Source organism: Portunus trituberculatus, chromosome 39 (genome assembly GCF_017591435.1).
Source record: "Portunus trituberculatus isolate SZX2019 chromosome 39, ASM1759143v1, whole genome shotgun sequence".
Taxonomy (NCBI): domain Eukaryota; kingdom Metazoa; phylum Arthropoda; class Malacostraca; order Decapoda; family Portunidae; genus Portunus; species Portunus trituberculatus.
Genome location: NC_059293.1, coordinates 9,183,504 through 9,198,503, shown reverse-complemented (window position 1 = coordinate 9,198,503; position 15,000 = coordinate 9,183,504). Strand labels below are relative to the sequence as shown.

At 39.5% G+C, this 15,000-nt stretch overlaps 1 protein-coding gene across 2 annotated transcripts in view; it reads right to left on the bottom strand.

The window, feature by feature from the left end:
- Positions 1–15,000, bottom strand: part of LOC123515523 (thrombospondin type-1 domain-containing protein 7B-like) — a 531,642-nt gene that overhangs the window by 221,914 nt on the left and 294,728 nt on the right. The window lies entirely within an intron of this gene.

Below are 15,000 nucleotides of genomic sequence, written 5' to 3'. Positions count from 1 at the left end.
GGGATTGCTTTTATGTTCTCGTCTTCCTGCAGGATCATCCGCCTACATTGAGTTCCGTGCTGTGAAAAAATGAGAAAAAAAGAAGAAAAAATAAATCTCCTATGTGGATGCGTATCGTAGTTTTTATTTTTCTTCTTTCTGATTTTTATGTAGCTCTTTTTTTTATTTTCGTATCATTCTCATTTTTTTTTTTTTATGTATATATCTCTTTATTTATGCATTTATCTCTGTCTATATGTTTGTGTATGTGTTTCTCTTAGGCTTTTTTTTTTTTCTTATTTATACCATGTGGGTTTTCACGGGAATCTATGGACTGAAGGGGGTACTTTTTGGGGTACCTCCTATCTCAAAGCCCACCCGCTAGGAAACCACTGTCCCAAGTGAGGAAGCCCAGCCTACACTCGGACCGTGGACAGGATTCGAACCCTCGGACCCCAAAGCACGCATCCTTCCACTGTACCACTGTGAACGAATATCTAGAAAATATGCTGTTTTTGTCATTTATATTTTTGCAACATGGCCGTTTACATTAATTCATCTGTCTAATTATTTATATGATTTTATTCAATGATCTGTTCTTTTTTTTTTATTTTGATAATGATCAAGACATTTCCTTATGTGTTTAGTTATGTGTGACTATCATTTGTTTGTCTCTCTATATAACTATGTATATGTTTTTGAACCTTGCCTTTTGATCAATTACGGAATTTGCAATACATATATATATATATGAATTTTTTGTTTATATATACATTACATACGTATCTATCTATTTGCCCGCTTTTTATTTGTCATCTATCTATTTCTATCTTCGTATCCCTCATTTTACATATAGCACATTAACACACACAAATGGACGAGTATGTGAGAGAGAGAGAGAGAGAGAGAGAGAGAGAGAGAGAGAGAGAGAGAGAGAGAGAGAGAGAGAGAGAGAGAGAGAGAGAGAGAGAGAGAATTATATTGTATCCAGAATTGTTTTACTCTTTTCATTTGCGTGCTGTACCGTTACATTGGATCCTTTATTTTATTTTTACGTTAGTTTCATGATATTCCTTTCTTTTTTATATATATTTCTGTCCTCAATTTGTGGACATAACTCGTATCTCCTCAACACTTTGCAGTCTTCAATTTGACCTCTTACTTCCAATCTCCTGTTCCCCTCTTAATCCTGTACATAATCCTAATATTAATAATGATCCTTCTTCTAGCTCCTAATCCTCCTCCTCATTCGTAGCAAAGCAGGTAATCTCTCTATAATGCACGTAGATTTGTTACCTTTTACTTTTGTGCTCACCTGGTTTTTTCTCTCTCTCCTTCAGGTAAGGCGAGTGAGAGCCGTTCATTAACCTGTGAGTTTCTTCTGTTTACTGGATTATAGAGTGTTAGGGAGTGATGTGTGTGTGTGTGTGTGTGTTGGGGAAGAAAGTGATGTGTGTGTGTGTGTGTGTGTGTGTGTGTGTGTGTGTGTCGGCGGAGGCGGGGATGGATTGAGTAATTGTTTATGTTGGTGTTCGATCTTCTCTATTTTTCTTTCGTTCGTCCTCTGATTCGTTTTCGTTCCGTGTTTCTCTATTTTGTCTATTCATTTCATTTTTCTTTGATGTTGGTGAATTACAAGCTATTTTAATCGGGAAAGAAGCAGTGGAATCTCTCTCTCTCTCTCTCTCTCTCTCTCTCTCTCTCTCTCTCTCTCTCTCTCTCTCTCGCAGCTTCCCGGATTAAGCTATTTTCACCACGGAAATACGTAAAATTTTATCCCTAATGCATCTCCCAGGAAAATCTTGCACTGCTATCGACCACTGCACTCACAGCAGAGAGGAAACATTCAACACTCACTTATTCCTTTTCATTACAAATACCAACAACTTCCATCCTCTACCGTCTATAAAAAATAACACAAAATACAAGTAAAACCTGATTTCCTCTTTACTTTATACCCACGTGAAGTCTTCGGTGTGTGTTTATTTGCACGGGAACCTAAAGTAACTAAAATGTAGAGGGTAATAATATTGACCGTGCGAGGGGCGGCGGACTTGGCTATCAGAGCAGCGTGTTCCCGGGAGGCTGGCAAGACTGCGTTATAAATGGCGGGAAGAATGCGTTCAGGGAGGCTCGCTGTGAAATTGAGGCTGTTATATATCTCCTCATTACGACCATCGGGTGTAAGAGGAAGGGAGGAAGGAGTTGCAGGAATAGCACGAGGAGGAGGAGGAAGAGGAGGAGGAGAGGAGGAGAGGAGGAGGAGGAGGAAGAGGAGTAGCAGTATGAAGCGCCTGCGTGTATTCCAGAAACCTGTATCAGCATCTTTTTTCTCTCTCTCTCCTCTCTCTCACTCTCTCTCATCTTCAAGTATTTTCCAATTCTCTCGCGGTCTTTGTTTCTGAGTTCTTAAAAGAGTTTCCTATTCCGTGTAATCTCGCTCATCTAGAACAGCTCCGGCTTAGAACTCGCAAGCCTCTCTTGGTATGTAGTGTTGCGTCTTCCTCTTCCCTCTCTGGTGACCTGCTTCTCTATTTTATGTAGGTAAAGTGAGTTGTTTCATATTGTATACGTGTCGATTATGTAATTTAAGTTATTTGCTTTATATTTTAGTGTATTTTCGTTTAGATTAAGTGTAGTTTCATGTAGATTAAACGTAGTATCATGTAGACTAAGTGTATTTCCATGCTTGAATGATGTATTTTCATGTAGGTTAAGTGTAGGGTCAATGGCTGTGTTTGCCCGTTTCACCTTGACTAGTGGGAGTTCATAGGAGGAGTTCATTTGTACGGAGTCAGGTGGTTAGTGAGAATGTTGCCCCTTCTATTACAACAACAATCATTATCACCACCACCACCACTATTACTACTACTACTACTACTACTACTACTGCAGCACTTCCATCTATTCTAAGGAAAAGAGAGGAAGAGAAGAATATAGCAGGAAAAATTAGATTCCTGCTTTTTATCGGGTTGAGAGAGAGAGAGAGAGAGAGAGAGAGAGAGAGAGAGAGAGAGAGAGAGAGAGAGAGAGAGAGAGAGTGGGATGGGCAGTAAGACAGAAGTCATATGCAAACCGATCAGAGATTAAAAATTAACTCTCCGAAAAAGCAGAATTATGCAAATATCGTCTAGACGGTTAAGAAAAAATGCAAAAGGGAAAGAAGAATTAAAAGAAAAGTTTGAAGAAAGAATAAATATTTAGTGAAAAAAATAAGTTCATACGTTCGTGGAAAAGGAAATAAAAATAAAAATAGAATAAAGAGCTAGGGAGAAAAGAAATAATGATAAAAAGTGGTGCACAAAGAGGAAAGAATAATGGAATACAAGAGATGAGTAAACAAGAGAAAATAAAAGCAGGAAGAGAGATTTACTGAACGAGAGGAGATAACGTGGAAGAGCAAAAGATGAGAAAAAAGAAGCCGAGGAGGAGGAGGAGGAGGAGGAGGAGGAGGTAGAGGAAAGCAGTTTTGGTAAATATGACGTATAGAATGGATGGTATAGATGCGATGCGTATGAGAAGGACAGGAAGAAAGGAGAGAGGGAGACGAAAATAAGGTTGAGAATAAAGAAAAAGAAAGGAGGAGGAGTTGAAGGGTAAAAAAAAAGGATGTAGAAAAAGGCTAAAATGAGGACAAAGCAGAAAATGAGAGAAATAATAAAAAAATGATGGTAAATGAAGAAAAATAATAAGAAAAAAAACACGGTGAATAAGAAAAAAAAGACGAAGAATAAGATAAAAAAGAGGACTGATAAAAAAATGAATGAGAAACGATGAAGAAGAAAGAGGATAACACGAAAAACCAAAAGTAAACAATCATATCAATAACAATAAGAAGAACGAAGAATGAATATACCCACGATAATGAAAAAAAAAGTTGAAAAGTTAAAAAAGTTAAGACGAAGAAATATTTGAAGAAAAGGAAATAAAATGGTCAGCCACGAGGAAGAAAAGATTTAAGCCAAATGAACTCAAGAAAAATCATTCCTTCCCACTGCTTGACTTTTCTGCAGATTATCTTGGCGCGGAGAGAATGGGAAGCTAAAGATAAAGAAGACGTGCCATTCTCTGTGATTTATATCCTTTGTATCAACCGGCTTGGGGAAAATTGTGATGATAATAGTAGTAGTAGTAGAGGTTATTGTTAGTGGTTGTGGTAGTTGTGGTGCTTTTTTGTTCATGTAGTAATGGCACTGGCAGGGCAACACAAATTACAATATAAAGGTCCCTCTGAAGTGTTCTGCCAATACAAGGACAAAAGCGCCAACCAGAGCCAGATGTTAAGTCTATTGCGACCTTTAATCTAACCTAACCTAAGTAATAGAAAGGTGGAAATACAGAAACAGGCAGGGATTTCCAGACTTTACCACAAAAGGGATCGATGAATTATTGGCAACACTGGTTAACTCTTGCATTAGTTCCCCACGATGCATATGAATCATACTCCATACATAGACGGAAAAGGCTTCTGTCACTGCAGTCTTCTATTTTTTTTATATATACTCCTTCAAAATATCAACTATAAGCACACATACTTACACACAAACAAAATGCAACAAGCCTCATGAATAAACCTCGCCATTCTCTTCCATCTCATCTTTTCCTTTTCTTCTTATTCACGAGAAGAAATAGTATCTCACGACCGAGAGAAAAATCAAGAGAAGAAAAGTTTTGGAAATACTCTTCATTCACGATTCTTTGCACTTGTTTATACCCTTTCCTCGGCGTTCCCCGGGCAGGAGCAAGCGCGTAAGCACAACAGAAGGAACAAAGCACACAAAACATCACCTGTAATGGCCACTAGTGCATTCTCAAGGCAAAATTCACGATCGACATTATAAGCTCCTTCTCTCACTTTATTTACAGGTTCCACGTACCCTTGATAGTAATGAGATAGAGGAAAATATATGAAAATACATAAATTAAGGAAAAGGAAAGAGTGATCACGCTTACAAGAAAATATCGTAGAATTCTTAAATTTTTATACCGTATTAGTGAAGGGAGAATGCAAGAATGAGGAGTCAGGGCAGAGAAAGGAAGGGCAGAGCAAGAAGGGAAGGGTAGAAGGCTGAAAGGGATAGAGTTAGGATATTATAGCTGAGGTTGGGGAGGTTGGGAGACAGGTTGGAAGGAGTTACAGTAGAAAGGGAAAAAGGAGGGAATGAGGGAAAAATAGAAGGTTGGGAGGGTGATAGTCAGGATGGGAAGGAAAGAGAGAGAGAGAGAGAGAGAGAGAGAGAGAGAGAGAGAGAGAGAGAGAGAGATGCTGCAAAGTTGAGAGAAGAGTTAAGCTAGTGGAGAAAAGGAGGTCGGGAGGGAGAGAAGAGGGAGACTGAGGAGAGCATAGGGCAGGGAAGGAGGGTGAGCAGGAAGCAGGTAGGGACGAGAAGGAGCAAAGGAGGCCGGGATGGGAGGAAGAATGGTCGTCAAGGGCCGGTAAGGATTCATGCTTGGGAGTGAGTAACCCGGGCAAATATTTATGACGCAAACACACTTTTCCTGGAAAACCACAGAGCTGGACTGTATTTTGTTGGCGGACTTTTCGATGTTTAGCCTCAGATAGAGAGGAAACAAAAAATTCAAGAGCTCCGCTGCTGTAAAAGATGGACCTGTTCAGATTTTTTTTTTCGTTGTTATTTTTTCGTATTTGGACAGTGGAAGAAGTAGTGGTTTATTGCAGTGTTTTTAGAGAGAAAACAAAACGGTGAAGAACTCTATTGTGACAAAGGATGGACCAGTGCTGTGTTTTTCTTGGGAATCTTTGTGTTTGTTTGAAGTGGTTTATTGCAACACTTTTAAAGGGGGAAACTAGAGAATGGTGTTGTAGAAATGTGTAGGTACCAGTGTTTCGTGTGTTCTCTTTTTTTTATTCATTTGGAGGAGTGCAAATAAGTTACTTGGGTACTTTTTGGAAAGGGAAACTGGATAATGAGAGGGAAGGATAAGGGGAGAAAAGGAGAGAAAGGAGAAGAGAAAACAGAAGGATAAGACATACATACATAATTTCCTTCATTTCCTGTTACCTTCCTTCACTTCCTGGCACATTCCTTCACTTACTAACACCTTTCATTTCTTGGCACCTTTTTTCCCCACTACTTGATGCATTCCTTTTTTTAACATAATACATTCCTAAACTACCAACAACCTCGTACAAATCCCAACACCTCGCACTTCCCAACAACTCTCCGGCACATTCCTTCACGTCTAGGGAAGAGAGCGTATCAGAACACTCAAACAAGGGGAGTCAAATATAGAAAGGTGAAACAGAGCACTAGAACATGACCAGGCGTTTAAGATGTGTTAGTGTGTTAGACTGAAGGAATAAGATGTAGCACAGATGGCAGAAACAGAAGCAGCTGGGGAAAGTGAAGCAGAGGAGTGACAAGAGGGGATTTGGGTGTGGCTCAGGGAACGAAATAAGGACAGAGTAGGATAGGAGAGAAGTGTGAGGGAGGGCAAGGGGATAAGAGGAAGGTGACAGTGGAGAGGAAGGAAAGAGGAATAGAAACAAGAGGTGCTGACTTAAAGATGAAGTGGCGGGCTATTGAATGTTTGCCGTGGTAAGCTGGAAAAAATGTGTGGTCAAAACAAACACACCACCTCGTACGTGAACTGACTAAAGGAAACGGGACAGAGGGAAACAGGAAAAGGAAATGGAAAAAGTAGTGAGAAAAATAAAATCCTGTGTCGTTTCTTTTATAATCTACCTCGACATTTCTATTCTTTTGTTCTCTTTTTTCCACTTGACGTCGCTTCCATGACTTCAGTTCTTAATGAAATACAGTGAAAAGGTGAATGATTAGACAGGGAGTAGGAAACCGCAAGAAAATACCTATATGAGCCACTTTTTGTAGTGGTTGAATGTTAAAAGTGTATGTCTTTCCTTAATACTAACCACTGAAGTCATCATTTTAGCTTCACACTCATCTGAAATTGCTTGAGCTATTACATTTAAATCCACTTCTTTTCTTTTCTCTTTCTATATCGATACTTATTAGGGGTTTTGTTGCTTCTATTTATGTGAGTCATGACATATTACAGTGAAAGAGTTAAATACAAGGCAAGGAATGAAAAGTTGATAGAAATGTTACCCACTTGAGACTTGAAACATTGCACCATATTCAGAAACGCTTCTCTCTCACTGCCAACATTTTCAAAGACTGCAGAGACGGTTACCCAAGTTGTAAAGAGTATTTTCCCTGTTGATAATGCAGAAAACTTGTTAACATGTCATTCTAATTACAAAAACATCCTTAAAAACCCGTGTCACTTCAACTAGAGCTCTTTGAAAATAGTGAAGGTGCTGCGCGAAGTGTTTCAGAATATGGGCCAATTTTGTGATTTTTTTTTTCTGTTTTAATGCTTTCATTTGTGTGATGTTTTTTTTGTGATGTTTATTTGTGATGCATTTTTGTGATGCTTTTTTGTGATGCTTTTTTATGTCTTTTTGTGATGTTTATTTGTGATGCTTACGTTTTAGTGATGCTTTTTTGTGATACTATAGTTTTTGTGAAAGTTAAAATCCACTGCAGTTTCAGGCTATCACAAAAGTACACGGACCAAGTACCCAAACTCTACTATAAGGAGGATTTTCTTTTGTGCAGCTCAGTGGCATCTTGGAAGTCCTCAGTCTTTCACTCTTCCAGATCCTCAGTGTGACGTTGCGAGTGTATTTAGTTATACGTGTCCTTATATACCTCTCGACCTCATACTTGCCTCTATTAGTGTTGCCTTGAAATGTGAATAATCTAACCCTCTCTCCTTAGTACTCCTCCTCATCTTCCTCCTCTTTCCTTCTTCCTCGCTTGAAAGTGTAAGATACCTAATTTGATAACCTGATAACCACTCCTTCTTGTCCTTCATTTTCTCTTCTTTTTCTCTTGTGTCCTGTCCTCTTTATCCTTTCTTCCTCTCTTCCTCCCTTTCTCCTAGCCTTCGTAACGTAGAAGAAATAGAGGTACTGATATTAATATATGGATAACCACTTTTTATCATCCTTATCCTTTCCTTATCTTTCTCTTCTTCCTCTTGATGTAGTTTCTTCCCTCCTCTCCTCTTCTTTCCTTCCCTAGAGACTTGGAGCAGACTGACAAACGGATGACCACTCTTTTATTGTCCTCCATCTCCTCTTTTCTCTCTTTCTCTCCTTCCAGCTCTCTCCTTCCTCCTTTCCTCCTCATATAGAGCCACTGCAGAGATTGACAAAATGACCTCTCGTGGGCTGTACCGTCTTTTTCTCTTCTATCTTTCCTTCCTTTCTTTCCCCTCTCTTTTTTTTCCTCCAGCTTCTTTTTCTTCCTCTCCTCCTTTCCCCCTTCCGTTCTTCTTTATCTTTCCTATTATATTCTCATTATTTCCTCTTCTTTATGTTACCTTTTCATTCCTCTTCCTCCCACTTCTTTTCTTTTCTCCGCTTATTATCTTTCTCCCCCAATCATCATCCTTTCCTTTTTTTCTCTCCTCTTCCTCACTCCTCTCCATTTTTTTTTTTTTTCGTCTTTCCCTCCCCTCCGACATTCTTCCTTCCCTCATACATTATTTCCTGTCGCTCCTCTTTCCTTTCCCTTCAGTATACTCCTGCTTTCCTTCTTTCTCCTTTTTCTCTTTTCGTTCCCTTTTCTTTTTTTCTCTTCCTGCATTCCCCTCTCCTCCGTCTCCCTCGCAAGTCACAGCATCATTGACATCATCAGGAGAACCATTGACTCGAAATTGCAACGATATTTCTCCTCATGCCAGTCTGCCTTCGCGTCCTGTATCGTCAGGCCTTCTGCTTTAAGAACTGGCTGGCCCCGTGTTCAGGTCACCAAGAAGGGACGGACCCTCAACTCTACTGGCTACGTCTCGTCTCTCCTCTCCTTTCCTCTTCTCTCTCTCTCTCTCTCTCTCTCTCTCTCTCTCTCTCTCTCTCTCTCTCTCTCTCTCTCTGTTCATAGGCACCAGTGTAATATTTTTTTTTTTTAATGTGGGTTTTAGTGTCACGTACCGGAGCAGATGTGAATTGAAGTTTAGATTTAGTATTTTTCTTCTTTTTTTCTTCTTTTTATAAGCTCGCAGTTCTGTCATGATCAGGAATTTTGGGTTCGATTGGTGCGTGAGTTTGACTTCCCCACAGGTGAGTCAAGGTTTCGTGTTAGGTTAGGTTAAGTTACTTGAGGTTGAAGGGGATAGTGGGAGGTATTAATAAGACGTTTTAGATATGAGTTAATCGTTTTCTCTGTAATTTAAAACTATTAGCAGCACCAGAAGTAATGCATTAAAATATATATGAACATTTACAAGAAAGTAGGTGATGAAAAGTGTATAATTTGCAATTTCTACCCTGTTTAAGGAATAGAGGTGGCTGTAGAACAAGTAAAAGTGTCTTAGAGTTATTCAAGAAAGAGAGACTTATTAACAGTCAAAGGCATTAGTTGGTTTAGAGGCGAGTTTACGTCTTTGTGATAAGTTTTGAGGAAAGATGAGTCTAATGGCACACAGGAAGCCAGTTGAGGTTTGAGGTTGTGAAGAGTCGTTACTTGGTGCTTTATTATTTTGCTGGATGCAAGAATCAAGACGCGCTACAGTAAACACAAAGTAAACAGTTCCAGGATTGAAGTTTCTACTGTTTTATCACCTTCAGTATAGTTACTAAATGTTTAAAGTTATTAGAGACACGTATAGTTTTTGTTCATTATAATTTTAAGTAAGGCAGGGGAATAGAGTTCTTGAAGCCGTAAATGCAAACTCTTAGTCACGTGGTGTTTTCGGGTAAGGAGTCACGAAAAAATCCTTGAACACTGCCACTCTAACCATAAAAAAATTCTTGAAAACTACTAATAAAAACTTGTAAATTACGTAGTTTCCAGTCATGAAAACACTGTTAAAACTAACACTCTAGAATTCCATGCCCCTTCTCTCATACCAATTCCAGCAGTCAACCGTTTCCCGTTTTCTCTTCGTATCCCAGTACTACAGCTGATTGGTGAGGGCGGAGGAAGCCACTCAGCTGTCAGTGTTTCTTTCCCGTATGTTGCGTCGAGACAAAAGCACCGTGGCTCCCTTCCTCTCTGCAACAATGGCGTCGGGAGTGATGGTGCATGCAGGGAAACGTAAATAAGAGCTATTCGCCTGCCACTTCTCACAGTAAGTCAGCATATGAAAGGAGAAGGCTAGACGGGAACATTAACATAATCTAACGTGGGTGCTCTTGGAATCTGTCTCCCCATAATAGGAAATCTTTGCTCTTTTGAATGTAAGTCTCTTCTCTCCGCTCCAAATTTTGACCCGCGAAGTGTTTTGCTCTCTCATATGGATCGTTTCTAAGGCCACGATGTGTAGCCAGGTTTTTAGTGATTCTTGTATTGATGATGAGGAAAATTTGCTTACTTACCACCTCAAGCATCGCCACTAGACATAAAAACGCCCTTGAAAACTTTTATTCCACCCTTGAAAACTGTTAATCATGAAAATGGTCCCTGAAAACTAACACCTCATGAAAACATTCTTAAAAAGTGTCACACTACTCATGAAAACATACTTGGAAACTTCCTCATGAAAACATCCACGAAATTCCCCTTGAAGATTCCCACTCTCTTGACAAAAAACATCCAAACATCCGCTCAAGTCATAAAGAAAAAAATAAAATAACTACCACATAACTCACAAAACACCTTAAAAAGAACTACAATGACCTACACTGGAACCCGTAAAAAAAAAAGGAAAAAAAAAACAGCTAGAGAAAAAAAAAACTCTTCTAAAACTCCGTCACTGACTTACCATTAAAATCTCACATCCTTCTTTTTATATTCTTATCCTTGCATTCACTTTGCCCGCATTTTGAGAAGTGTGTGTGTGTCCTGGCTGTCTTCTGTGTCACTCTCTTGTGTCTCTGTCCTCAAAACGTACGAGCTTCATGTATACATTTCCATAATCCTTCGTTTTGTCTGCAGTTTCCGTCGTGTCGAGAATGTTGCCTCGAGGGTGTAGAATATTTTGGGTCAGTGACATTTGGATTACGGCGATGCTAATTTGCGCTTGTTTTTCTTCCCTTGGTGGCTGGAAGGTGTCTTGTTTGTCCCCGTCCCGCCTCGCTTCTCCCAGCACTTCCTCGTCCCGTCTCATCCCGTTATATTATTGTGGTGGCATTTATTTTGGTTGTCTTTGTTTCTATTGTATTTCTTTCTCTGTTAGTCCTTGTCTATCTGTCTCGTTGGGTGTCTCTCTCTCTCTCTCTCTCTCTCTCTCTCTCTCTCTCTCTCTCTCTCTCTCTCTCTCTCTCTCTCTCTCTCTCTCTCTCTCTCTCTCTCTCTCTCTCTCTCTCTCTCTCTCTCTCTCTCTCTCTCTCTCTCTCTCTCTCTCTCTCTCTCTCTCTCTCTCTCTCTCTCTCTCTCTCTCTCTCTCTCTCTCGAACACGGAAAACACATATGATAAAAGACAAAAGCAAATATATACAGCATCACAAATACACACACATGTATGCTCACTTTTGTAGCTTTAGCAATTACAGCAAAACTCTTGTCACAAAAAAAGTATATATATGTGTACAGTATGAATCACACGCGTTATTAAAAACAAAAAGATACAGAAAAAATGCCGTGACACATCTGGTGCTACATACATTTTGTTTATTTCTGGCTTTCATTTTTTTTTTTTTTTTTCGAAATGTGAAAAATAGATAAATGATGACAGCGCATTTTTAGTAGAGGAGGAGGAGGAAAGAGGAGGAGGAAGAGGAAGGAGAAAAAGAGGAAATCAGAAGGAAGACAGAAAGAAGGATGAGGGAGAGGTGGAGAAGGAGGAAAAGCAAAAGAAGAGGAGGTGAAAGAATGATGAAGAAAATGGACGGAAGAACGGGAGAGAAAGAATTATATGCAGGAGAAAAAAAAGACAAAAGGATGAGGAATAAATGGAAAAGAGAAATACAAATAACGATAACGAACTTAAAGAGGGTAGTTGGAAAGACAAGACTGAAGAAGAAGAAGCACAAAGAGAAGGAAAAGAAACACAAGGAGTTGAAGAAGTTGGAGAACAAAGTACGAACAAGAGGAGGAAGAGGATAAAGAAGAGGGAGAATGAAACAAGAGAGATAAGAGACAAAGTTACAAAGAAACACTCACTAAAAACACACACAGAGTAACAGATAACCAAGACCTGGAAAACAAAAGAAAAACTAAACCCACAAACAAGCACTTAGAAAATAGAATGACATAATAGACTCGTATGAAAGAAAAATAACTGGGAACAACAAGAGCGAAGCCAAAGAAGAATAAAGAAGGAAAGGAAGAGAAACTTGACATCTTCTCCCGAAAACCTACGAGAACTGTGAAACCTTGAGAATGAATAGAGAGAGAGAGAGAGAGAGAGAGAGAGAGAGAGAGAGAGAGAGAGAGAGAGAGAGAGAGAGAGAGAGCTATTTCAAGCCAGCACTGACAGAGGGCGACGTAGTTAGATGGAAATGTCTGGCGGTGAACAGAACACTAGGCGGGGAAGAAGAAAGGAAAGGGTGGCTTCCAGAGGTGTGAGGTTACCACAAGAGAGAGAGAGAGAGAGAGAGAGAGAGAGAGAGAGAGAGAGACTTATTCCCTTCCTTCAAGCCAAAAAAGAGAAATTACTAATACATAACACTAATGAAAAATAGTAAAAAGATTAAAAAAATAATAAAAAAGTAAAGTAAGAATTAATAGAACAAATGTATCTTTCGCTATAAGTTATCAGTTTTCTTATAGTTATTCTTACACGGAAGAGAAATAAAGATGATTCCCCAGTAACAACAGCATGCTATCTCAAAACTATAACGTTATTTATATTATCAGTTGGCACAGCAATAACAAAAAAAAACAAAAAAAATATTACACTAATTCTGAACTTCATCCCCTTCTTGAAAAATAAGTGTATTCTTTCAAACAAGCATGCAAGGGTCGTGCCATAAGTGTTACAAAAGATGCAGAAACGCACTAGAACCATGCTTTCCTCCCTTACTAAGAAAAAGCCCTTTCCATCTTTCCAACGAGTATGCGAAGGCGTGTCTTAGTGTTGTTCTTGTCACATTGTAGTGCTGTGATAAAGTGCCGGCGCCTCGTTTCCCAGTGTTCCCTTCCTCTCGTTATCGGTAATGGTAATCAAGCCGATACTAACGTGAGAGCAAAGTGTCGTGACGCTCCAAACACTCATAAGACCCCATTTTGAAACACTGCGCACCTCCACTACATTCAAGAGCATTTACCTGGAGTCTTGAAAATTTTAAGTGTTTTTTTTCTATATTTTTAGTGACACATTAATAAGATATCTACATCATTGAAAAAGAACCTTCATTGAAAATTCTGATAATGATTTCTGTGGGCTTGACAATACTTAAGGAAGAGAAACATGGCAGGGGAGAAGGAAGAGCACTGGAGGAACGTGAGAAGGAGAGGGAAGGACAGAAGGGAAACAGAACGTTAGGAAGGATATGAATAAAAGGGATAGGATGCTATAAGTAAGGAGTCCAAGGAAGGATTGGAGAGAGAGAGAGAGAGAGAGATAGAGAGAGAGAGAGAGAGAGAGAGAGAGAGAGAGAGAGAGAGAGAGAGAGAGAGAGAATTTCATTCCTTCTTCCTCCAAACCAGCTTTCTCTCTCCCCCTCTCTCTCTCTCTCTCTCTCTCTCTCTCTCTGACATTCAGTATTATAATTTTGACAGTAAAAAAGTAAATAGTAATAAGGAGAAGTAAGATTTCTTAAAACGCCAGGGAAAACATAACCACCACCATCACAATCTCTACTACTACCACCACTGCCACCACCACCACCACCACCACCAACACTGCCAACACTGCCATCTTAATCCGCGTCATAATCATTGCAGTTAAGCTTATTTTCCTTCTTTTTAGCTTCTAACACTGCGCCATCCCGATATTCATGTGTTTACCGTGCCAACATTACGTGTCTCCCGCCCCAGAAACCTTGCTATTACTCTTTCCTTTTTTTCCTCTTCTCCCTTTTCTTCCTCTCCCTGTTTTCTCTCCCATTTTTTTCCTCTTCTGTCTTTTCCTCCTCTCCCTGTTTTCTCTCCTACTGTCCCCTGAGTGGCGGGCGACTAAGGACAATCGAATAAAAGAAAGAAAAGAAGGTAGGAGAAAAAGAACGTGTGAAAAAGTAAGCATGGAAAGTCAAACAGTCATAAAAGGAAAGGTGATAAAAAGTAATAATTTCCCAGCCTCCACAAGCATGACGTCTTTTTTTTTTCCCACTCCACCGCTGAAGGGGAAGTAAAAGAAGAGTTTCTTTTCGGCCCTCAACTGCCGACACGCGCCGGGAACGAGGCTCATTATGTGCTGAGCTGCAGGTGATGGCTGGGATTATCACGGGTACCCAAGGCCGTCGCTGCCACCTATCTGCCCGCCACACTCTCCTCACATGCTTTCATCCCCTCCTCCTCCTCCTCCTCCTCCTCCTCCTCTTCTTCTTCTTCTTCTTTCTCCTCCTCTTCCTACTCCTACTCCCCCTCCTCCTGTATTACATGCTTTTGTCTTCACTTTTTTTTATGCATCTCGTTTTGAAGATTTTAGTTGCCCAGTTTGGTTTTCTGGTACTAGGATTTAATTTAGTGGAATGTAGCTAGAAAAAAAAATTTCAGTATTGTGCATTAACATATTCTTTCGATGTATTATGAGAACCTTTACCTTTACTATACTATATCTTTTTTTTTTTTTTTTTTGCCGAGTTCTGTCTATCCCTATGCCTTTTTTTTTTTTTTTTGTCATGCTTTACGTTTTATCTTCGCTTCACTGCATCTCTTCTCCTTTCGTCCATTACTCTCGTCTTGCTGTACCATGTTTTTGTCTTCTATTTTTACTATGGTGTTTTTTTTTTTACACATATATCCAGATTATTTTTCCTCCTTCATATTCTTCTCCGTTTATTCCTGCTTCAATCATCTTCACTCTGCTCTTTTCCTTTATCTTTTTCTCTTATTCCTTTCCCTTCCTTCCTCTTCGCTACGTTATGTACAGTTTAATCATTAACACTTTCTTTTTTTTTATTTTTCTCTTTTCACTTGACTGCAA